Source organism: Wyeomyia smithii, chromosome 2 (assembly GCF_029784165.1).
Source record: "Wyeomyia smithii strain HCP4-BCI-WySm-NY-G18 chromosome 2, ASM2978416v1, whole genome shotgun sequence".
Lineage (NCBI taxonomy): Eukaryota > Metazoa > Arthropoda > Insecta > Diptera > Culicidae > Wyeomyia > Wyeomyia smithii.
Window position 1 is genome coordinate 54,456,851 of NC_073695.1, and position 26,346 is coordinate 54,483,196.

Genomic DNA, 26,346 nt, shown 5'->3' on the forward strand with positions numbered 1-26,346 from the left:
GAGAAAGAATAATCTAAGCTGTTACAACAGTAGTTTTTTCTTTAATTGATTGATTGTTATTTTATATAAATTTTGAATTGTACGGCCCACTGCTTTTTTGCTTTTGACAGGGTTTTCTTGTATGAACTTTGCATGAACCTTATCATGTAGCTCTTCTATACCGACTCACAGTTTTATTTTCGCCATTTGAGATGTTGCACTGCTGGGCCGCAAGCATTAGATGTAGCGCTACCCTTTCCCGTTGCAAAGTAATTTGTTCTTCTTGCCACCGTTCCAGTGTGTGTAACGGAAATGTAACTGCAGAAACACTTCGGTCACGGAAGTTCGTTGAGATTTTAATAATAAGGTGTAATGTTTGCTTTATTTGGCTTTGCTTACTTCTTGTTAATTTCAACATAAATTGACTATTTTTTGAATTTAATAATTATTATATTCTGATTCATTTCTACTGAGTATAATTTCTAGTAGGTTTAGTTTTGTATTACAGAAACTTCGTCGAGAAATTCGTCTCATTCAAAATATGTACTCGATTTTTGTAATAGGGCCTATAGTTTCTTGTATACCTTTTGACACACTTAATATACAAGCCTCCGTGGCGCAATCGGCTAGCGCGTTCGGCTGTTAACCGAAAGGTTGGTGGTTCGAGCCCACCCGGGGGCGGGGAGCTTTTTTGATTAAAGTAAATCAATGATCCTGATGCTAGTAAGAGATGTGATTTTTTAGACATCTGCAGATGTAAATGCGGATGCGAATACATATGTGAGCTCTGATGCGGATGGAGATGGCAATTTTCATACATGTGCCGCGATTACAGATGCGAATATCCGTAACATCCCTTTTTTTAGACGAAACTAATAATCCTTCTATAACCTTTCCTTAACTTTTATTTTTGTATGACATGTTCCTTAATAGAAATTTTGACAGTTTTCTCGCTGGATATATTTCGTTATTGTTTTTGATAAAGGTGTTTAAGTGTTATAATGCAGGTCGGTTCATGAAGATGAGGCTAGGACTGAAGTGGTGTCTCTTGAACCTGAGGAAGAAAACATCTGAGCATGAACCAAAAAACTCTGCAGATCTTCTAGAAAGATCTCGAAGCCGTCGTTTTTTTATAGTTAAACATTATTGCACTTACTGCTGTAACCGATGCATGACTTGAACGAAGTTTTATTGACACCAGGAACATTAATTGTGCAGATTTTCTTCCGAACACAGAAGTTTCGAACATAGGTTCAGATTTTTCCAAGTTTCTACTAATTTTTAACCGAGTTTCTAAATATTTGCGTAGACTTTCTGAAAACGTGTATGCTAGCGTAACCTGAAGCAGATTTTTCAGGTTTCTAGCAGCTACGAACATTTTTTAAAAACAACTAGCATCTCACTTTTTTTAAACGAAAATTAACATTCGAGCTAGATGAAGTGTACCTATAGGGTATACTGCCGTTCTACGCATATTTGTCCCATGTTCCAAATCATGCAAACGAGAAAAACGATGTTAAAGTTTTACAATGCTTTTACGCATTGCGCCTATGTGACAAATGCAGTCATGGGTTTTTAAGCAGTTTTACATTGCAATAGACTGTTTTCAACAAATCTAGTTGAACGTTTTGCGGTTTAACACTCTTTTCCATAAAATACCCATTGGGACAATAATTGCCTTCCAATAGGTAAATTCTACGCATATCAGTCCCACTACGTGCATTCGATGTTTCCCAATACAAAGTTCGTTTTGGGGATACAAGCCTGTTTAATCTTTCACGAAAATGATGACGCTAATCGTGTTGTCTTTATAAGCAGGTGATGATAGTCGAGATGAAAGTTTAGTTAATTGAATAAGTATCAGATGACTCATTGCTTATTCGGCAGCCGAAGAGGAAAGTTCATTTTCTTGTGCGCTCCGCAGTTCGCTTAAATTAATTTACCGTTTTTTCTAGCGCTCGCTGGTGAAGAACAGTGTGTGGTAGTGGTGAAGTGCTTGCTTTTGGCGTGTGTGCTGGAAGGTGCAGCGCTTGTTTTTTGGTTTGCTTCTTCTCCCAGCAGAACAGGGCGATTTGATCGGAGCTCCGGCGAGGGAAAGGAGGCGGTGGCGCCGTTTCTCAGACGGTGCAACATCGCAACTGTGCTGGAAGGTGTCGTGCTAGTTTTTGGCGCGTGCGTTGACAGAGGAGAAAATCGGCGGCGCCGTTTTGCAGTCGATGTAACTCCCGCTAGTGCTGATTACAACTACATACAAAGATAAGTGACACTTTTTATTTATTCTCTTTCCCACTTGTGTATATACATAACTGATCTTCTTGCATTCTTTTTATAATACATATATTCATATTTCTTTTTTCCTTGTATACATTAGTATATTACATATTCTTATACTTGATACATTGCGCAGCCGTTGAATGGCGGTTGGGGGTCTGGCTACCCCACCGGACCTTTCATCCTCCTCAGAGGGTGAAGAGTCCGGAATGGACTTTGCCGAGATTCCCATAAATGACAACAACGCTTTCTTTGATTAGTAAAGAAGCGTAAAAGGCCCCGTAAAACTGCCCCGATTGTCCCATCCACTAATGATGTGCCAATACGGGTCAAACAGTACCAGGTGAACCAACCCGGTCTTCGTTGGGTCGTGTTTTTCCGACCCAAAAATAAACCTCTCAGAGTTATGCAGATATGCAAAACTCTGAAGAAAGATTACACCAGCTTGACTGAGATTTTTAAAGTCAAAACGGACAAGCTGAAGGCAACCTTTTCTGATCCTCGACAAGCAAATGCTGTCGTCCAGGATCCAAATTTCAACATCGAGTACCGCGTTTATATACCGGCACGCGTTGTTGAAATAGAAGGTGTTATCACAGAGGCTGACCTCACTGAAGAAGATATTATGAAAGGTGTTGGATGTTTTAAAAATCCATCCCTTCCTGAAATCAAGATCCTTGAATGCAGGAGAATGTATTCCAAGGACAATACGGGAAAATATTCCCCAAACGACTCGTTTAGAGTAACTTTTGAGGGAAAAGTACTCCCGGATTTTGTCGAGCTCCACAAGCTTCGACTACCCGTAAGACTTTTTTTCCGAAAGTCATGACGTGTACGAACTGTTGGCAGTTAGGGCACACGAAAACCCACTGCAATAAGAAATCTAAATACTTCAAGTGTGGTGAAATCTCCGAGATTAACCACACTTGTAGCGAACAGCACGTAAAATGCTGTCTATGTGGAGGTGAACCACATAAAATAGAAGCGTGCCCAACATATAAATTGCGCTCAGAAGCGTTGAAAAAATCGACGAAACAACGCTGTAAGCAGTCATTTGCACAGATGCTAAAGACTGCCTTACAGCATCAGGAAAATCCGTATTCCAGCTTGGAACATGACGATCCCAATGATGATGAAGAGGTATATCAACCTCTTCCGTCAAGCGGGGCCGTGCGGAAACGACCAAGCGTATCTTCCCCCAAGCTCCCTAGAAAAGAGCAGAAGAAAACGCATACAGATACCCCAAGTGGTCTTCCTAAGCAAAATATTGCTAAGCCGTCACCTCCAGGATTCAAGCTTAATCCTGAGGGTAACAATTTCGATAAAGAGTTTCCCAAACTACCAGGAAAACAATCTGCTTCCGCCAAAAAACAGGCATCGGAACCTGAAATACAGACCACTGATGGACGTATCTCATTCAAAATGATCGTTGAATGGATATTTACCACTTTTGGTTTATCCGATACTCTTAAAAGTATGATCTCGGCTTGGCTTCCAACAATCTGCATGTTGGGTAAGCAACTAAGCACCAAATGGCCCCTCCTCGCGTTCGTATCCTTCGATGTCTAAATTAGACAACAGAAGTGACGAATCGACAACAAGGATCATACAATGGAACTGTAGAAGTTCGATCCCCAAATTAGATAAATTTAAACTTCTGGTTCACGATAGCAAATGCGATATTTTCGCGCTATCTGAAACATGGTTATCAACTGATACGACACTAGCCGTACCAGACTTCAATATCATCCGTTTAGACCGAGGAAACTCTTATGGCGGAGTGCTCCTTGGTATCAAAAAATGCTACACATTCTTCCGTATTCCTCTCCCAGCAATTGACGGTATAGAAATTGTTCCTTGCCATATAACAATTGCTGGTGAGGGCCTCACTGTTGCATCAGTCTACATTCCGCCTAGAGCTACTATTAATCGGTTGCAGCTGACACAAATAGCTGAACTTCTCCCGACTCCACGCCTTATCCTGGGAGATTTCAACTCTCACGGTACGGCGTGGGGAGCACCCAGGGATGACAGCCGTGCTGTTCTCATTGAAAGTTTGTTAGACGACTTCGATCTGACCTTATTGAACATACCTGGGTTAGCTACGAGAATAGCAAGGCCTCCAATACGAGAGAGCACATTAGACTTGTCGATGTGCTCCTCCTCAATAGCTTTGGACTGCAAATGGGAGATTATTCAAGATCCCCACGGTAGCGACCATTTGCCAATCAGTATTTCGATTATGAGCAGGCTCCATTCTGCTACCACAGTCGAAGTAGAGTATGATCTTACCCGGAATATTGATTGGGAAAAATTCACGAACATAATATCCCAGGGTCTCGAAACAAACGAAGAGCTTTCCCCATCTGACGAATACAACTTCCTTGCAACATTAGTGCTAGATAGCGCGTTGCAATCTCAGACGAGGCCCGCCCCTGAGAACAAGTTGAAAATTCGTCCCAACAAACAATGGTGGGACAAAGATTGCACCGAGATGAAAAAAGCTCTGAAAGCATCATACTTAGCATTCAGGAATGGTGGCTCAATTGAGCTTTATGATCAGTTTAGGGAGCTTGAAATAAAACAGTCTAAGCTACACAAACTGAAAAAAAGATCATACTGGCAAAATTTCATAAGCACGTTACCCAGAGATGCTTCTATGAGCTATCTCTGGAATACGGCTCGAAAAATGCGCAATAGGTCCGACAGTAATGAGGCTAATGAATACTCTGAACGTTGGATCTATGATTTCGCGAAAAAGGTATGCCCAGACGCTGTCCCATCACAGCAAAAATTCAGCGATACAACGGCTATTGAAGAATCAGAATTTACCATGTTGGAGTTTTCAATTGCCCTCGCGTCTTGCAAGAATAAGGCTCCAGGACCGGACAGGATCAAATTTAATTTGATGAAAAACCTGCCGGACTCGGCCAAGCTACGATTTCTTAAACTGTTTAATAAGCTTATCAGGAACAATATGATTCCGGAAGCTTGGAGACAGGTTAAGATTATCGCAATCAAAAAGCCAGACAAACCTGCCGCAGATCACCGCTCGTACAGGCCGATTGCGATGCTCTCATGCATACGCAAATTGCTTGAAAAAATGATCCTGCGTAGACTTGACAACTGGGCAGAAACAACTGACCAACTATCAGAGACCCAGTTCGGCTTTCGTAGGGGCAAGGGCCCTAACGATTGCCTGGCATTGCTAGCCACAGAAGCGGAAATGGCTCTTGGCAGCAAACAACAAATGACCTCGGTTTTCCTGGATATCACAGGCGCATTTGATTCAGTTTCAATCGAAATTCTTTCCGAGAAACTGCATCAGAGAGGATTCTCCCCTATACTAACAAACTTTTTGATCAACCTGCTGTCTGAAAAGCATTTACTTTTCAACCACGGTTCTTCAACAATAACACGAACAAGCTACATGGGTCTCCCCCAAGGCTCTTGTCTGAGTCCGCTGTTGTACAACTTCTACATCAGTGACATCGACACATACTTGACGGACGGCTGTACAATGCGCCAGTTAGCTGACGACTGCGTTGTATCAGTCACGGCTACTCTAGCTGTAGACATGAAAAACAGCCTGCAAAATACGCTAGATAGTCTGACCGGTTGGGCCAGTTGTCTTGGAATCGAATTCTCGCTTGAAAAAACGGAGATGGTAGTCTTTTCAAAAAAGCGACCACCACCTCGCTTCGAGCTAGTTCTGTCCGGAATACCCATCACCCAGTCACCTAGCTTCAAGTATCTAGGAGTATGGTATGACTCTAAGTGCACATGGGAAAAACATATCAATTACCTGAAGCAAAGATGCCAACCGAGAATTATTTTCTTCGGATGGTAACAGGAACATCATGGGGAGCGCATCCAGAGGATTTAATACGACTCTACCAAACCACTATTCTGCCCGTAATAGAATACGGCAGCATATGCTTCAGAGGAGTCGCAGCCTCACACATGCTGAAGCTAGAGAGGATACAATACCGTTGTTTGCGTATCGCTCTAGGCTGCATGCAATCGACACATACCATGTCTCTAGAGGTCATTGCGGGAGTACTACCACTCAAAGAGAGGCTATTCGAGTTGGCTCTTCGTTTCCTCATCAGATCGGAGATAGCAAACCCAATGATAATCGAGAACTATGAGAGGTGTTTGGAAGTTGTTCAGAAACCCTGTATGTCAGTATACCAGCGGTTCATGACCATGGAGATAAACCCTTCGGTTGCTGCTCCATCCCGTGAGATTTCAACATCGCTCAACAATTCTTCTGTTGTATTTGATTTGACGATGAAACTAGAAATCCATGGAATTCGCGAACTCCTTAAACCAACAGTTGTGCCATTACTATTTTTGGCAAAATTCGGCCACCTCCCAGAACAGAACTCCTTTTTCACGGACGGATCTGTGATGGATGGACAATCCGGATATGGCGTTTTTAACACAGATCATCACATATCCCGCAAACTGGCACAGCCTTGCTCCATATATGTAGCTGAATTAGCTGCCATACACAATTCGCTGCGAATTATCGAGCTCAAGACACCAGGCAATTATTTCATCTTCTCGGACAGCCTCAGTTCTATCGAAGCTCTCCGATCGATTAAACCGGTCAAGCACCCGTCCTATTTCCTTCCGGAAATTAGACGGATATTAGAAGTGCTGGTTGATCGGTCTTTCATTATCTGCTTTGTGTGGGTCCCCTCTCATTGCTCAATCCCAGGCAATGAAGAAGCTGATTTATTAGCGAAAAGGGGTGCCATAGAAGGAGATATATTTGATAGACCGATCATCTATACCGAGTATTTTCACCTGCCTCGACAACTGGCCCTGGCAAACTGGCAGGAAAAATGGGATAAAGACGATCTTGGGCGATGGATGCACTCGATTTCGCCCAAAGTGTCTACAAAAGCTTGGTTCAAAGGGTTAGATTTAACTCGAGATTTCATTCGAGTTATTTCGCGCCTAATGTCCAATCACTATGTTGCAAACGCACACCTTTATCGAATAAACTTAGTCGATAGTAATCTGTGCGAATGTGGAGGGTACGAAGATATAGATCATATAGTCTTCGTATGCCCTAAGTACCACAGAGCAAGGACCAAGCTTATTGCTTCTCTCCGAAAACAGAAAGTGACATTCACAATGCAAGTACGGGATGCGCTTGCTAGCCGCAACCCAGCGCTTGTAATACCTATTTATGACTTTTTAAGAGATATCAAGTATCGAAATTGATTATCTCCTTGCTTCTTCTTCTTATTTTTCCAACACAACCTCCATAAAAAAGTTTCACACTAATTCTGTTCCTTTTTTTTTCTTTTATTGATCTTTTTAGAGACACATGAATCATCGCTTCTTTCTGAGAGACATGATCCACCAAACATAGATATAAGTTTTGATTTCTAAAGATATAAGGAACCATCACACCTTAACGAATAGTATTTAGAATTGATATTTACTCATACAGAGAAGAACTTTATTTATTATTGTTATTGTTAACTGTAGGTTTAAATGATATGTATTTTTAAATTGTATTTATAAAAGAGAAAAGATGAGAGGGTTTTTATGCCTGTTTGAGGAGGAGCAGTCGGGATACAGGCTCTACTCAAGCTGGCTTTTCCCTACTCCAAAAGATATTCGGCCCCGTTATGCTTTGCGGTTGGGCCTAAATAAATATTAGAGTTAAAAAAAAAAAAGTATCAGATGACTTGCAATTACAAAGGGGAATGGTTTTTCCAGATTGGCCATATTTGAACGTTGTTAGGATTCACATTTTGGCTACATACAAAAGACAGTTCTTATAACTTTCAATTAGTATGAATCTCATGCGTTTATCTTTTTATGCTCGAAAAGAAAAGGCATTCAGATTACAAACCAGCACACAAGGTTTCGGTATTCCGAACAAAGATATGAACGTACCGCATTTAAATAATCAAGCAAAGTGATTTTCGGTACCGAATTTCTGACTCCCGTAATGTAGCCAAACGTTGTAAGGAGAAGTTTTTATTGCTCTGTAGCACTTCCCAAGTTGTAAATATGGGAATTAGTGATTAGTGGGATCGATTAGAATAGAAAGAATGTAGTGGGACAATTATGTGTAGAAAATCATCGATGGGACAAATAGACTTGGTATGGTTTTTCAAGACTTTCGGAACAAACAATGTTATTTTTGAAAGTTTTTTAAAAATATGCATAAAAATAGACTAATTGGTGATAAAAAACGAAAATCGACTGAAAGTAACATGGGACAACTATGCGTAGAACGGCAATGTAGCTCAACATTGTTACTAAACGACATGTGTTTATTTTGATATCCGAATGATAATATCGTGGGAAGTATTCTAAAAAAGATTACTTGCAAGTATTGCATTCACGATTTAACAACGGAAATCTGCAGATTTTCTATGCTGGTTATGTTACAGAACATATTTTTAATTTCATATGGTACATGGATTTTATCATAACGAGTTTTTTCTGTATAAGTTCACGATCACAAAAAATTCAATCATTCTTCTTCGAACATCACTGAAGCCGTTACCAGGGCAACTGCAAAATTGCTGATACTTGAAGCAGAAGTTGATTAAGAAATTCTTTTCAAAACGAAATCTGGTCCAAGTTATAAATCCGAGAAGCGCAGGATTCATAGTTCAAGTACGCTGACATTATTGCTGTTACAAGGTTATGAAATTTAAAATTGCGTGCAACATTTAATTATTTTGGGGTTCATTGCACATAAATGTAAACCCTAACATTTGTAGAACAACATGTCAAAAGGATCTATCTGCTTTGATCAATTTTTTGATCAATCGGTTTCTTTCAACCGCCACGGCTTGTTAAACACGTTTCATGATATGTCCTTTACACCATTTGATAGCGGAGAATCTAATCTAGCTTTTTAAATAAAAACCACGTTGGGAATAGTTACTTTAGCTGAACTATAAAACAAATGAAATGTCAATCAAGAAAATCGATAAAAGTAGATAGATCCTTTTGACATGTTACTCTACATTTTATAAAACCGCAATAAATACAAAAAAAGTTGTGTTGAATATTTTTTAAGCAACGGGATGATTTTCAGCTGTAACAATACCCTATACACAGTAAAAAAAACTTTATGTCTAATCGCATTAAAGAATTGCCTCCATCGCTTATGATAGAAAATTTCATTATATTGCACGCAAATTTAAATATAATTAACAAAACATAATCATGGTTTACGACAGACGCAACTGGAATTAAATAGAGAGAATATTTTACGTGACGTGTAATATTCATTAGGATTCTTTACTGTGTACTACTAAAAGTCGCTTTTTTCACCTGGTTTAAAACTGACAGCCAATGACAGCTTACATTCTGTATTTCTTTACACTTCCACAGCTTTCTGTCCGTTTCTCCCGTTTTCCCCTTGTAGTATATCATACGTCGTTAAAGTCTCATGAATATTGTTGATGATCTACACTAAAAAAAGTATTCCGCCCCCGGGTGGGCTCGAACCACCAACCTTTCGGTTAACAGCCGAACGCGCTAGCCGATTGCGCCACGGAGGCTTTTGGCAACTATTGACAATAGTCGATTTTCGAAATGAGCATTTTGTTCTAAAAGTAAGTGTTAGACTCAGTTTTATCATACGTCACTCCCGGCCACATGTTCTTAGCTGGGCGGGGTGGGTGTAATCAATCATCAACACTGTCGGAGCTGTTGTTTTTCATGTATGTTGCTACTGTTATTGAGCGATGCATTTCGACGTTCATTTGTTCAGAATGAATTTTTATGAGCTTATCGACATGATAAATGGCTTTGGGTTGAGCTTTTTTCACCTTATGATATGCGTTTTGTTTTCACGCGTTTCGGTTACCCGGCTTCTGAAGGTTTCAGACACAGAATCTGGTGTTTGTTTCTTCTTGTAAAAAACATGATTTAAAAACGTTTGCATCACGAAAAAAATCATTTCAATTTCAAATTTTAATTGGCAGCAGTCTAGTCAGGCTATCACGTTTCCAAAAATTTTAAAAACGATCATTATTCATCGTTCAATTTTTTATAAAATAGTAGGAGGGTGGTACTCAAGACACGACCGCATGACGTTGGACTACGGTATTTTTATATTCCATTTAAACAAATAGTAGACGGAACTGTAGCTCTAGTATTTTTGGCAATTTTATCCAACAGTGCATTTCTAAATGCTGAGAAGTTAAAACAATAAAAATAATAATCTACTATATAGAAATGGAATTCCGTAACGCTTGATCTTATTGATATTATTCCCTGAGGTGTACAGTAATCATCGTCATTTTGAATCGTTCTAAATCAAAAATAATAAGCGGTGACATGTAGGTTTTTTTAACATGAAAATGTTCGCTGATGATCAGGAAAGACATTTGAGAAAAAATAATAGGTAGGTATCTAATTACTAAAACTTGAGATATTATTCACAAAACTACGTAAAACATGCAAAACTATGACTTTCTGTGCTAAATTTGCATCTAAATCAAAATTCAAAGCGATGACATGTGATTCTTTTTTCATTAAAATGTTCGTTGATGTTTGAGAAAGACATTTGAGAAAAAATAATAGGTATCTAATTACTTAAACTTGAGATAATATTCACAATACTACGTAAAACATGCAAAACTATGACTTTCTGTGCTAAATTTGCCTCTAAATCAAAATTCAAAGCGATGACATATTGTTCTTATTTCACTAAAATATTTGTTAATAACTGAAAATAAAGATATTATTCACAAAATTAAGTAAAACATGCAATTTGTCTCTAAATCCAAATTCAAAGCTATGATATGTAATTGTTCTTCATTGAAATGTTTGTTAATGTTCAGGAACAACATTTCAGGAAAAATAATAGATATCTCATTGCTAAAAATTGAGACATTACTTTTAAAACTACGTATGTTTGCAGATGATTTTCTGCATACACAAAAACACAATCAAATACTCTTTTTGAAATTTATATATATTATACATATAATACATGAAAAATTTTGACTTTTTGAGCATGACCTCAATTCGCCTGTAAATTAAATTTTTATTTTCAAAAAAATGTTCGTTTGTTCCTGCAACATCTGCAAATACTTTCTTGCATAAGAATTTATGTTTTAATTTGGTGGGAGTAGAGCAGAAAAAAATTACATTTCTGATGTTTTCGTAGTTTTGTGAATAGTAACACATTACGGGATTCGAGATACTCTTTTACTTTTACTAGATCTTGGGACATTTGGCTGAAGCAAAGACCGCATTTCAATGGTTTAATTTTTTTTTTCTAATTTCTACGTAGTTATGTGAATTAAAACGTTAACTGCTTCTCAGACGTGTTCCTTGGACACCAACAAACATTTTCGTTATAAAAATTCACATGTTATCTCTTTAGATGTGATTTTAGAGGAGAACTAAGCATGAATGGTCACGCTAAATTCTTCTTACTTTGATTTATTTCTTCTAAAAGTTACATAAAAAGAGGTTTTACTGTGAACGATTGACGAATATCCGGTTATCACTCGAGTGTGGTATATTCGGAACTGGGATGACCCCACATAACATTTTTCAAAATAATGACTTCTGGTTTCAGTAAAATAATCTAAAGTGGTATTTGGCCAACCATTTCAATACTTCCGAACTCCATACGTCATTTTGAAATCTGAAATGGCGACTTCCAGTTTCTGTAAAACATCCCCAAATCACAAAATGCAATCTAATATGGGTATTTCCGTGCTGTGCGTTCTCAGAATGTTAAAGTACTTAATATGATGTTGGACGTATAAGATGTGAAATATTTTCGAAGTGAGTTGTGCTAATAATGCAATGAATTATGAAAAATGATCCCTAATTTTGAAACTTTTGATCCCGAGCATCGCCGGGAACGTTCAACTAGTATATAATAAAAGAATAGATTTCTTCCATATTAACGCTTCCACTTCATACATGGGTATTCGAATCAGAAAAATCTTTTTTCGTAGCTGCACTACCAAGACAATCATGTAATTTAGGGTAAAATTGTCCTTGGAAAAAAGCAAACTCAACGAAACTATCTGAAATTGGAGACCAGAACGATTCAAGCGGAAATTCCAATATTGGAAATTGTTTGACATTAAACCGATGAAACTCATGCTAGGTTAGCTCCAGCCCAGCATATAACATTGTGTATTCTAAGAAATTACGTTTCAATAACTTGAAAAAGCAAGAACTCAATTACACGCTTTTTGCATAGTTGTTATCAAGGTTTTGGCGAGTTACAGTAAAATATATTAACTTTTTCAATTATGATTTAGAGCATTTCTAAACGGTTCGTTATTTTCCACAATAGAGACAAGTTTTTTTGCTCTGTTTGCGAGAAACAAAACCAAAACCGCGCACCGAGAAACAAAAACAAAAATTAAATGTATGCTCATTGAGAAAACTTTACCAATTATTTATGGTACTCTTTCTACCGATAATTTATGGTACTTAAAAGAACCTGTTTTGCTCTAAATGAAATTTCTTGTTATTCAGTGTTGATCATTCATCGGCGGTATTTTTTCCTCGATGAATAAAGACTGGCTGAAGAAGTCTGAATCGCTAATGTAAAGTCGAATTTACAACCGTGTTCGATTAGGCGTTTCAATATTTTTAAAGAAGTGTTAATGAATAAACGAGAAAATACTAAATCTTCGATAAACACTCGAACGAATGAGAAATTAAATTCGAAAGCTTGCGCTTTTATAAGCGACGAATATTTGCCACCACCCGCTTTCTGCTGCTCCAGAAAGAACCATCCGCTTTGCCGGTAAATGAACGAATGACAGAGAAATTCAAAATTTGATGTGGTTGAGCAAACAGAAAATAGCGTTTTCACAGGGACTGCATTAACTATTTCCGAGTCTTGTGCTTTTAAAAATTCGAAGTGGTGGCTAGAAATTGGTTGTTCGTGGCTTTAACACAGTTTCATCTTAACTCATTGGAAAAAAATACACCACTGACAGCTTCTAGAACGGCGAAGATTTAAGAAGAAAAAAGGGAAAACGGTTGAGGTTCGTTTGGGGAATGAAAAAAAAAATTATAAATCTACGCACACGAAGTCCGGACTTTGTATAAAATACCTCTTGAGTTTTTAAAATTAAATAAATAGTGTAAATTTAGAGATTAGCGTGAAACATGTTTTACTTGCAGAAAATTTGCCATGATGTCCGCTAAACATGTTCGGAAATGATTGTAAACAGGCCCGGATTTGAGGGGGGCCAAGGGGGCAAATGCCTCGGGCCTCCAGGATCAAGGGCCCCCCCTAGTCCTAGGGCGACCTTTTTTTTTGCTCGTCACCTTCCAGAACGTTACTTCTAAATGTTTTAAGAAAAGAGGGCCTCACAAACAAATTTGCCTCGGCCCCCCAGCGCCTAAATCCGGCCCTGATTGTAAAGTAATTCACATAGAAAGCAATAAAAAATAAAATGTCTGGAAAACTTAGAAAATAAACTTTGAAAATTTACTTGAGAATCTGGAAGAGCGAATTGAAAAAAAAAATGAACATACAGCTAAGATGTTGACTTTCTGGGGAAACATGTAGAAAATAACTTTATTGCCATTATTCACGTAAAAAAATTACTTGTAAGCTCTTAAAATTTCGCAAGAAACCATGCAAATACCAAAAACTGCTTCAAAAGCCAGTTCAGTGTATCTTTTTTCAAGCGTGATATATTCTATTCTGATTTTGTTATCGACAGTTCCTTTAAGTTTGCTGTCTTATGTGGTAAATTTGTTTTTTTTTCTGATCTTTCTTTTATTTTTTCTGTTTAACTTTTTGTTCAGTGTACTTTGCCTGAAGAAGCTCGAGCCAGTTAGTCTTGTTGAACTCTTGTAAAATTTCAAGTTCTTGGGCTTCTTGGATGGTTTTTTTGGTACACACTTTTTTCTGATTTTCTCTCCCGTGTTTACCTAAACAGTATGTGCCAATCAATAGACTTTGTTTATGTGTGAAACAGTAATTAAGAGTTGATGAATATACAACAGAGTAATTTGAATCAAACCTTTAATGAATCTTTAGCGCATTACTGTTATTACTTTTTCGATGTTTTTGACGTCTTCAAAACGAATTTCAATCCTATTAGTACCAGATATTAAAGTGTTCAAAATAATTTTTTTAACACATAGTTTGTTTGGAAAACATCTAATTGTTTTGATTTTCTTATAGAATGGCTTACCAACAGCTGTGATCCACTGCGATGAAATAAAATCAGTAAAATTGAATGTTTTCATGTAGGTACTCATGCAAAAGTCATATCCCTATTTTTTTGTAAATGTTATAATTTTTCGTTACAATTATTCTTATATAAGCATAAATCTGAGACGAACAATTTTCGGGGTTCATTTATACATATAAAAACCTCAAGAATTAGTGATTATAATTTATTTGAGAGAAAATACCTAGTTCATGCGATAAAACATTCTGTAACACTAAAACAGTACACTAAAGTCGCTTTTTACGCGGGGGATACGTGCCGCGTAAAAAAAACCGCGTGAATTCCGGAATCCGCGTAAAAAAAACCGCGTAAATTCCGGAATCCGCGTAGAAAAAACCGCGTAAATTCCGGAATCCGCGTAAATTCCGGAATCCGCGTAAAAAAACCGCGTAAATTCCGGAATCCGCGTAAAAAAACCATCGTTAATTTTGCATTCCGAGTGAAGGGATATCGAATTACGGGCAAAAAAATACCGCGTAAAAAAACGGCGTAAATTCCGGAATCCGCGTAAAAAAACCCGCGTAAAAAAACGCATAAAAAGCGACCTTAGTTTACATAAGTAGGTGAGAGTAAGTAAAAAAGATGATCACGATAGCAGAGCGTAGTTTCGATCTACGGACCTCTGGGTTATGGGCCCAGCACGCTTCCACTGCGCCACTCTGCTGTACGTATTAGTGTGTTTTAGAAGCACTACCTACAGGACGACACTGAACAATGTAATGCAACTGATATTCACTACCTATCCACAAGCTTTCATTCGACAGCATTCTGACAGCATAAATAAAAAACAAACGTGCAGGTTGAAAAAACTATCGGTCCCCCTCTCTTGCTCATTGTTATTCAGAATGGTTAGGGAAATTAAATGTTTAGTTGAGTAAACTGACATTAAAAGTAATGCATATAAGCAACGAAACAGCTATTTCCCTACATACATTTATAACGCGTCGAAAGCTTTGTTGGAAGAACATTGTGTTGGCAGGTAAGCGATAAGTTTTACGTTGTCGCGTGACATGCTGTGAGTGTGTATTTTGAGTAATGCAACATTTTCTATACACAAATCATGCGACTAAAGATGTATCTATTAAAATGCTTTAGGAATCCCGACTACCACCAAAGCAGAGTGGCGCAGTGGAAGCGTGCTGGGCCCATAACCCAGAGGTCCGTAGATCGAAACTACGTTCTGCTATCCGGTTACTTCTTTTGGTGATACTCTTACCAGTTGTGTTAAAAGCGAAATTTATCATCATTTGCTTTTGATTAACAGTAAACAGTTACCGTGCTGGATCGAAATCCGTACACCTAAGCACATGATAATCTTCGACGATCAATATAAAATCAAGAAATCACATATTGCTTTAAACTGACATGTTTACTTATAGGTCTACTTATATTTTATCACTATTTTCAAGCGAAACGATTAAAATCAATTCGAAACTCGAACAAATCGAGTTAAAATAGAACATGTTTTGAATCAAAATCCGTACACTTTTGAATCGAAATCCGCACACACGCGATTAAACTGGATTAAAGTCCATACAACAATAGATCAAAATCTGTATAGATATAGAAGTACAAAAATGAACATCTTTTATTTATAATTTATCTTCAAATTTACGAATAAATATATTTCTAGGATCAATTGGTTCCTAAAGTTCAACACGGTTTTCTATTTTTTTTTATATCAGCTGAAATAGAGCAATTTTCGTAGCGTTTCGTAATAACCGGAGCGCCGGAACCTCTCGAAGCTTCCCGGTGCGACTTTTCCTTGCGCACCTAAGTCACAGCTCCTTCGGAATTGTTTGCCGTATATTTATACTTGTTTTCTTCCGTTATATGCTGAAAACAAGAAAAAGTTCAACAATATATGCATGATACACACGCTGTACGGATTTCGATTCAAGCAATTACCGAGAATCAAAATCCGTACGGCACAGTTTTTGTTGAATAAATACAATTTACACTATTTACCAAACAATATACAGCTCGAAAATGACAAAGACTTACCTTTTCCATCAATTTCAAAAAGATTCACAGAGTAAAACACTTATATCCCACTTGAAAATCGTTTTTATCTGAAAAACGTTTCCTTAGTAAATTCTCTAACGATACAACGAAATGACAACTGACGCCGATGCACGATTGATTTTTTATTTTTAATATTTTTATTTCATGGCCTACTGGCGCATAGTTTAATTTAACAGAAGGCCAACAGCTCAACGGACATGTACATGTAACTATCATATGAATTTTCATTTTTATAATGCTAAAAACTGAAGAAAAACATCAAGGTGTACGGATTTCGATACTGTACGGGTTTCGATCCAGCACGGTACAAAGCTTTCTATCATGCTAAATATCCAAGTGTTCGTTTCTGCGAATGTTATTATAAAAACATCCTTTGATTGGTTGTATCGAAAATATGATATCGTGCAGGTCTCAGGCTATTATTACATTCCCCGAAACGGAGATCCGTTTCCTGGCTTTCCTGGGAGCTACAGCAAGGCGGATGATTAGTTAGTCTGTTTAGAATGGACGTGGGTGAGGAATAGATAAATTTATATCTGACGGTCTAATGTTTGACTTTCAGATTGAAAGGACGGATGGTATTTTTATCTGTGCAAGGAATTCAATAATGCTAAACAATTCTATTTTTTTTTCCTCAGACAGCCCAGTTCCCATCACATTCTGGGTGGTGCATTTTTTTCCAACACACTCGAAAAAGTGTTTTTGATATCCCGAACTGACCTTTTCTCGGACCGGTAATCTTTAATCGCGCATCGATTGGTTTTTTTTCTCTTTCTCACTGACTGAACAAAACATACGCAGACCGGACCTTGCCAAGACGTCACCCAGTCAGACATAACAAACAAAAAAGCAAATAAAAGAACAGAATACATTTTTCAACTGAAAGTGAAATCGAACTCGTTTTCCACCCCGTGCATCCGCCAGACTGCCTGCTGCCTGGTGCTTTGATCGTCATGTGGTGAGACATTTAACCGGGTAGAACGCAACGTTAGCTTGGTGTTGTTCCTATAGGCACCCCACCCAGTGAACGCAAACGGATTTTAGTGGCATTTTAATGCTGCTACTGCCGAAGGTGGCCAAACTGGTTAATTTCAAACTATGTGGGTCCAAGTCTGCTTTTTTCTATACGATTTTTACGAGCTTAGCAAAAGATGATTTTTTCGCAGTTTCTTCGAACTGTACTAGTTTTTTGCATTTTTTTTGTATCTAATTATCCCTGAATGGCGCCCATCCACCGTAAAAAAGTAATTATTGTGATTGGTTTTGAACTTTATAGAACATATTAAGTAACAGATTTTTATTTGATTTTTTTGTGAGCTGTTTTTTTTTTATTTGTTTTTTTTTATGAATCGTAGATTATTAAGTATAAGATCAGTTGTATTCTGAGTCAAGGTCGTATTTGTATTTTATAATAGTGCCAACTTTTTTTTGCGCACTTTCATATTTATACGGATCAAAAAAAAAAAAGCTTCTCGTCACAAAACAATGAAAAAATCGAAAATACATTACCAGGAAAGATGCAAATTGCCCTCTTTCAAGTATGAACCTCACAAGTAGAATTAAACACATTCATTTTAAGTGTTTTAGATATCTGCAATCTGTTTTACAAAAACTGATAAAATGCTTCTAAAAAGTCTTTAGTCAAAATATGTGTTTTAAAGCTAGATTTAGAAAAGTAATTATCCCCTAAATTATGTTTGAACACTTCAGGATTTTAACACATAAACTTTTGTATGCTTTTACTCTACTTTTTAGGGACGTTTTCAAGTTTTTAGATGATTTGCGATAAGCTTGTGATAGTAAAGGTATACCTGCATAATAACAAAAAGCTAGACTCGTTTTAGGAAATTCCCTTAAAGCTCGGAATAAACAACTAAATGTTCCAGTTCGTGATATATTTTGATTTTCCTTAATGTGTCTTCTGTGTTCTTTCCTTAAATCCATTGATGTGCCTATTTAGTAATTTTTTTTTATTTCAGATTCTACTTATATATCTACTCAAGTATATATTAGGATGAACTTATATTGGACTGTCAAAGCTGCAAAAATTATTAAGAATTGAGGATCAATATTCTTTCTAGTTTTAAATATTTGTAATATATTTGTAATTGTATTTATTTTTATGAAAAGATGAGAGGGTTTTTATGCCTATTTGAGCAGGAATAACTATATTTATTCTACTCAAGTAGGCTCCAACAGAATTTTCGGCCCCGTTATGCTTTTTGCGATTGGGCCTTCTACTATTAAATATTTTAATCAAGAATAAAAAAAAAAAATAGAGAAAAGTTGTCAAAAGATGACTATTAGAAAAGCATCTAAACTATCATAGAAAAATATTGATAAAAATGAATTTTAGATTCTGTACTAAAAAAATCATTTTAAAAGAAAAAGTGATTTTCAAAAAGTCGGTCATCTTAGATGTTTTTCAAAATAAGTTTCTAGATAGACAATTTAGAAATCTAAAACTAAAGCTGAAAATAAAACTGAACAAACTAAAGTGGGCACTCTTGATGGAATGAAGATTTTCTAACGAAAACTTTTTCATGTTTGATGCGGTTTTCTCGTTTTTTGCTTTTGAGACCAAAACCGTTTAGTAATGAAAAGAGTTAGAAAAAAGTTGTAAAGAGATGGGTTTTAGGGAATATTCTAAATTTTCATTTAAAATACCGATAAAATGTTAAGAATAGTTTTAGACAATTGAATTGTCTATTTTAAAACACTTGAATTCAAATGAATCTGAAATAAAATTGCTGTTCCGATTATGATACATTTTTTTGTTTCGATCATGATTTACCCTGTTCTGATCATGTTACAAATTCTATGATTAGATAAAATGATTTATTTGAATGAATTAACGTCGGGTTAGCTATAAGTTATTGTTCGTGTGAACTAAACAGATAGATTGTTTGCATAAATGTGACATGAAAATATATGTACCATGAAAATAGTCGAAATTGTTCCGATCATGATACATTACCTTACCCAGGGCCGGAATATTTCTGATTTCAGAGTGATGCTCAGAGTAGGGGAATCGACTCCAGATGCTAATTTGAAATTCAAGAAAACAGCCCAAGAAGGTAGCTTAAACCATTTCTTTTACAAGGTAATAGGGAAATCTGCTAACAGACACCAGAGAAGCTCAGGGAGTGGGGATGAATTTGACCGAGTCCAATAAAACCCCTCTAGTCTCCAGCCCTTATCTTCCCGGAACAACGGTTAAGTATTGCGTCGGGAAGTGTTTTTTGTGCTTCATGCACCCTCTTAGTTCTTATAACGGGTGACAACTAAAAATCTGGAATTTTTTAAGGCTCTTTTACTCCAGTATTTTTTGTTTTGTTTATGCATGCTCAGTTCGGCTCAAACTGGCGTCCAAACAACGAACATTCCGCAAGTGCATTGTACGGTTCGCTATAAACTGCACAACAATTCTGGCTAAAAGTTCATGGTGAACCATTCAGGGCAAAAATCTTCCGGTTTCTATTATGTATGGCTTCCTGCGAACCTCAACTATAATCCGCCAGGAAGCTAGTGGAAGACCGGCCAGAGTAGTGGACAGAAAAAGACTTTTTCCTTTTCGTTAAATCATGGTTCAAGCCTAGTGGTTTGGCTATCAACCAAAATATATACCAGAACGAATGTTTGAACAACATTATAATTCAATTTCTTACAAAACACCATACCGATGAAAAGTAGGATGTGTTTTGGCCAGAGAAAATATCAATATAGCACGTTAAAAAAACAAAAACGTTTTTGAACAACCACTCGACTCTATTTGTACCCCAAACACGCAACCCAACGAATCCACCACAGTGTCGTTCAATCGAAGATTTCTTTTGGATTTTGATGTCCCTCGGTGCAAAAATACCTGGAGATCAACGAACTGCAAACAGTTGATCGGTAGAATTAAAAGATGTATTCAAAAAGCGGATTTGAAAGCCGTACAACGCTCTTGCTCCGGCATCATAAGGAAACTTCGTCGGGAGGCCAGTAAAATACCTTTCTCAAATGTTCAATATTTTTTGTTAGTTCACAATGAATGTATCTTCATGAGAAAAAAATCAGTTTTTCTTTAAGTTCTTCCACCTTTTTTTGACAGCTGCAGAAAAAAATTCCAAATTTTTAGTTGTCACCCGTTACCTCCTGGAGACTGGCAGTTGACTACACTGGCGTGTTGGAGGTTGACCCGGCACACACATTGCCGCTCCAGGATTATCTGAGAGGCGGCTGTACAAACCGCATTCTAGATGTCCGAGTCTTCACACATTTTCCGTACTAAGTTGTCCGGAGTAGTGTTCTCCTCCACATCCACGCACTCGGGTGCCCGATCCTGTGTAGATACTGCCTGAAGCAGCGATGGCTTGTCGGGATCTGTGTCAGGTGGAAGTTCATTTCTCCATGACGCCTCCTTACCCATCCGGATATCTTCGGAGTAAGTCCGTGCGTCCATCTACGTCCCTTTGCGGAACCGGACCATTCCCACTGCCATCTGATAGTCGAGAATGACCTTCTGGTACCTCGTTACCCTTTGTGTCATGTTGATCAAGACACTCTACGTCCTCCTTAATGGAGATTCTGATAGACATCATACCGGACAAGATGCAGAATGCTTCGTATTGCGACGCACTCGTGGCCTACCATAGCTAAACATCAACGAAACAACGCTGCTGGCGAGAAGTTTCCGCTTGCTACCGTACACCGCTGAGCTATTCGACATCATTTGAGTTAGCGCTGCAATAGCCGTTGAGGTCGTTTTACAGACATATTTACCGTGGCTCTTGAACTCTTGAAGCTTGTCGTCAACCATAATCCTCAAAGTTTCAAAGATCGCTTTGAGGTTACGGTGCAGTCTCCGAATCTGACCACCGCCTGGAACTCTGATTCACAGTTTTCTGGAGTGCATCCAGTCCTCGACCCTGCGTATGAGCTGCGCGGCCGTCATTTCGAACTTCAGGATGGAATCTTGCGGTACTCCTGCGGTAATTGGCACGCCCTTCTGACCCTCCTCCGTGTTCTAGACTAATACCCGGTTTTCGAAATAGTTTTCCAGAATCTTGTACAGCGACACCAGAACTTGGATTTTCCTGAGCGCAAGCGCTACGGAGTCCCGGCTGGAGTTGCTACCTCAGCTGTCTTGGTGACGGGAAAAAAATAGCATCTATGTGGCGTAAAAAAGTCTTCCGACAATACGCTCCAGCATCGCTGGTGATCGTTCTGCAGGTGGTAACACACCTTTGGTCTTGGCCATTACGACCTTGTAGGCGTTACCTCACGGATTCGTATTGGCACTCGCGCATAGCCTATCCAAACAAGCCCTTTTGCTCGCCATAATCGCACTCTCTAGCGCCGATCTTGCAGACTCGAATGCTGCACGACTCTCTACCCTAAGTAAATCGGTTCGTGCGCGTTCTATTCTTCGACTGACTTGCACGAAAACACGCACCCCGGGAGGGCCGCTGCCAGCTGTCCCTCTCTAGCTCTCCTTTTACTGACTTCACAAATACCTCGGCATCGAGATGCGATGTCTTCCACCCACGGACGGTTGAAGTGTTGGCTCTATCCGTCGTTTACCATCTAACGTTGAATCTACGCTTTAGCAAAGATAACTAGAACAAGATACCTAACTTCCATATTTTTCATACATTTTGAACACGACCGATTTCCGACGGTTAGTGCTGTCATCTGATGACTTAAATTCTCATAAAATTGTCACTATGAGCAAAACCGATTTATCGTGTATAGTCCGTCATCGATCGTTGAGCTGTTCAAGATTGTATATGAAAAAGGTGTAGCAGTTTGGTCAGCTCGACGCTTAAGATAACATGCAGATTGATGATATTGTCATTTTTTGCACTTAATGCTATTGCCATATTTTTGCACTTCAAAGTAGGGTAAGGAACGGCTTAAGCAGTAGCGCCTATTCTAATCAGTCGCAGAAAACAGGCCTCAAACTCCTGCTCTTTGATGAATATCGACAATTTCAATGATGGAAACGAAACTATGATTATCTAGCTATCTTACGAATATAAAAAATACCGTTAATCACAAAGAAATCTGTGAACAAACAGCATTTGAAACAAATCGACCTTTATTGCACTCATTCAGGAGCCACTTCGGGTGCTGCAAAGAAAAAACGCCTGCAAAACAGATGGAAACTGCTTAAAATATGTTCGGGGTGATTGGAATAGTGTGCTTCGATTGGTAACTCTAATTGATTATTGTTAAAGTTTGCTAACTTAGTTTTACAATCTGAAAACAAGTTCTGACAGAGAAAACGATAAAGAACAGATTGATATACTACTGTTTGAATTTCATCCAACACATTTCGAGTATTTCGTCTGAATACACAGGCGGTTCCTTAAGCTGCTTAGAATATGTTCCCTACCCTACGAAAGGAAAGTGTGAAATTGACTGTCAGAGTGGGGGTTTATATTGAGGGGTTATACTTAATATCAGGTCCCATTCTACCAAAACTTAAAGTTTGATATGTCGCAAGCCAGGTTTTAGAACCATTGTGCATATGGTCAGGTTCACCGGGGTACCCGATTTTTGCTTTATTAACCTCGGCAAGAGTGGAAAACTTGGCTGTAGAGTGTGCTCATAGCAATTATTAGGCATTTCTGATGGTACGCGTAATTTCAAATGATGCGCCGATAATTCTTGATTTTTCCGGACAGTTTCATGTTTGAGAACTAAACATTCGTCCACATTACACTAAGGACGATTTTTACGCGTTTTTTTACGCGGTTTTTTTACGCGACGTTTTTTACGCGGATTCCGGAATTTACGCGGTATTTTTTTTATGCGGATCTCGGTTTCCCTTCACTCGAAATGCAGAATTAACGCTGGTTTTTTTACGCGGTTTCCGGAATTTACGCGGTTTTTTTACGCGGATTCGGGAATTTACACGGTTTTTTTTTACGCGGCACGTATCCCTCGCGTAGAAAGCGACTTTAGTGTATCATCAATTTTCGGATGGCAGCACCGTACAGTCGTCCTCATGGATACTGAAAAAATTGTTACACCTTTCAGCAGTCATGTCTTGGCCTTGTCGTCAGTTGATTTTGACGTTAAGTATACATCATATTAACAGTGTATAAATAAGTTCGACTTTTGCTCACGCGCAGCGACAATCATGTCCGATGAATTCTGCAAGAGTCAGGTATCTTGGTCTAGTCATCTTTGGCTTTAGTGAACCGGCTATTGGTGTAGCCATCTTTTACCCGTCAGTTCGTGATCAATCCTGGGCTTGTAAACGTTACGCCTTTGATCGATTCCGTGCCATTTCTACTGAATATGTTACTTTTTTCCACTTTTTTTTGGCTAGATCTAGTGACTTCCACATTTAACAACCCAAGCATTGATATCACCCGCCACCCCCAACGGCGTTAGCTCGTCAGCTCCATGGTTACGAGGTCGACCAACTGAACGATAGACCGCGTATGCTTTGTTTGAGGTTGACACAACCTCCTGAACCTGGCACCTACTTGTCGTCCATATGGCTGCCATACTGGACCTATTCGCGACCCAGTTACCGTTTCCAAGAGGGATGTCCGACAACGATTGAAACCCATAGGGTAGGTAACGACCAGAGACGACGCTGCTTCATCTTTGGCTAAGAATGCTGGAAAATGGACGTCAAGATCTATGTTTGTTTGATAGTAGGAAAACCTAACGGACAGATACGGAAATTGGAACAGAGATTCAAGTGGTGATAATATGATGAGAGCGTTGTGAAAACTGGTTTATTTTACACAACATCCAATAAATTTCGTCTTGTTTGCTCTATTTTGATTGCTAGTCGATGTTATAAGAGTAGGTATGCGTATTTTGTTTATTTCTTCGATGATTGATGATTTCATGGAAATTCGCTGTTTAAGGGAGTCTCTCGATAAGTGGCATCGAAAAGAAGTTAATTTTTGTAAGTGAGAAAAGCGATACAAAGAAATAATCTTTTGCTTTTATTTAAAAGCACACTCACGAAAATATTTCGCTAAAAAAACATAATGGTGGAATTGTTGACAATCTCGCACGGCTTGTCGCTTACAAGTCAAATGTGTGCACAATGCTGGTCTTTGTCTCGCTTGTAATGACAATATTTCCATGTTTATTTTTCATCTATACCTATAAAAATGCAGTCCGGTCTGTCTGTCTGATCCATATAGGCTCGGAAACTACCGAACCGATCGAAGTGAAAATTTGTATGTAGGGGTTTTAAGGGCCGAGAAAGGTTCCTATGATGGTTTGAGACCCCTCCCTCTTCTGGAAGGGAGGGGTCCCATACAAACGAAATACAAATTTCTGCACATCTCAAAAACTAACCAAGCAAATGGAACCAAATTTGGCATGTGAATGTTTTAAGGAGTAACAAATATGTCCATATTGGTTCGACACCCCTCCCTCATCTGGAAGGGAGGGGTTCCATACGAATGAAACACAAATGTCTGCACATCTCGAGAACTAACCAAGCAAATAGAACCAAATTTTGTGGGTGGATGTTTTTAGGGGTAACAAATATATCCATAATGGTTTGATACCCCTCCCTCTTCTACAAGGGAGGGGTCCCATACAAATGAAACACGAATTTCGCACAGCTCGAGAACCATTCAACCGAATACAACCAAATTTGGTATGTGAATGTTTTCAGAGGTAATAAATATGTCCATAATGCTTTGACTCCCCTCCCTCTTCTGTGAGGGAGGGGTCCCATACAAATGAAACACAAATTTCTGCTTATCTCGAGAACTAACCAACTAAATGGAACCAAATTTGGCAGGTGAATGTTTTTAGGGGTAACAAATATATCCATAATGGTTTGACACCCCTCCCTCTTCTATAAGGGAGGGCTCCCAAGCAAATGAAACTCAAATTTCGCACAACTCGAGAACCAATCAAGCAAATATAACCAAATTTTACAAGTAAATGTTTTTAGGTGTAACAAACATGTCCATAATGTTTCGACAGCCTTCCTTCTTCTGGCATGTCACCAAATACCATTTTGAAATCTAAGATGGCGACTTCCGGTTTCCGAAAAACAGCGGCAAATGACCAGATACCACCCAATATAGGTATTTCCGGAATTGTTATGATGCACTGAAGCCACAAATCGACCTCAGACAACATTTTGAATTGTAAGATGGCGACTTCCGGTGTCTGGAAAACAGCCAAAAATGACCAAATACCACCCAAGTGTTTCTTTAACCAGAATGACGCTCAGAAGCCAAAAACTGTCCTCTTATGCCATTTTGAAATCTAAGATGGCGACTTCCGGTTTCTGAAAAACAGCGGCAAATGATCAAATACCGCCCAATATGGGTATTTTCGGAATTGTTATGACGCACTGAAGCCACGAATCGACCTCAGACAACATTTCTATTTGTAAGATGGCGACTTCCGGTGTCTGGAAAACAGCCGAAAATGACCAAATAACGCCCAATATGGGTGTTACTTCAACCAGAATGACGCATGGATGCCATAAATTGTCTCCAAATGCCATTTTGAAATCCAAGATGGCGACTTCCGGTTTCCGAAAAAGAGCGGCATATGACAAGATACCACCCAATATGGGTATTTCCGGAATTGTTCTGATGCACTGAAGCCTCAAATCGACCTATCGACCTCAGACAACATTTTGAATTGTAAGATGACGACTTCCGGTGTCTGGAATACAGCCGAAAATGACCAAATGCCACCCAATATGGGTTTTTCTTTAACCAGTATGACGCTCAGAGGCCAAAAACTGTCCCAAAATACCATTTTGAAACTCAAGATGGCGACTTTCGGTTTCTGAAAAAACAGCGGCAAATGATCAAATACCACCCTATATGGGTATTTCCAGAATTGTTATGAC

The 26,346-nt window shown here is 38.5% G+C and overlaps 4 non-coding genes across 4 annotated transcripts; 2 read left to right on the plus strand and 2 right to left on the minus strand.

Moving 5' to 3' along the window:
• Positions 1-586: 586 nt before the first annotated feature.
• On the plus strand, positions 587-660 carry Trnan-guu (transfer RNA asparagine (anticodon GUU)). The gene has a single exon. It is a non-coding gene; the product is annotated as a tRNA-Asn (tRNA).
• A 9,066-nt stretch (positions 661-9,726) lies between these two features.
• On the minus strand, positions 9,727-9,800 carry Trnan-guu (transfer RNA asparagine (anticodon GUU)). The gene has a single exon. It is a non-coding gene; the product is annotated as a tRNA-Asn (tRNA).
• Positions 9,801-15,066: 5,266 nt separating this feature from the next.
• Trnam-cau (transfer RNA methionine (anticodon CAU)) lies at positions 15,067-15,138 on the minus strand. The gene has a single exon. It is a non-coding gene; the product is annotated as a tRNA-Met (tRNA).
• A 450-nt stretch (positions 15,139-15,588) lies between these two features.
• On the plus strand, positions 15,589-15,660 carry Trnam-cau (transfer RNA methionine (anticodon CAU)). The gene has a single exon. It is a non-coding gene; the product is annotated as a tRNA-Met (tRNA).
• Positions 15,661-26,346: the final 10,686 nt, after the last annotated feature.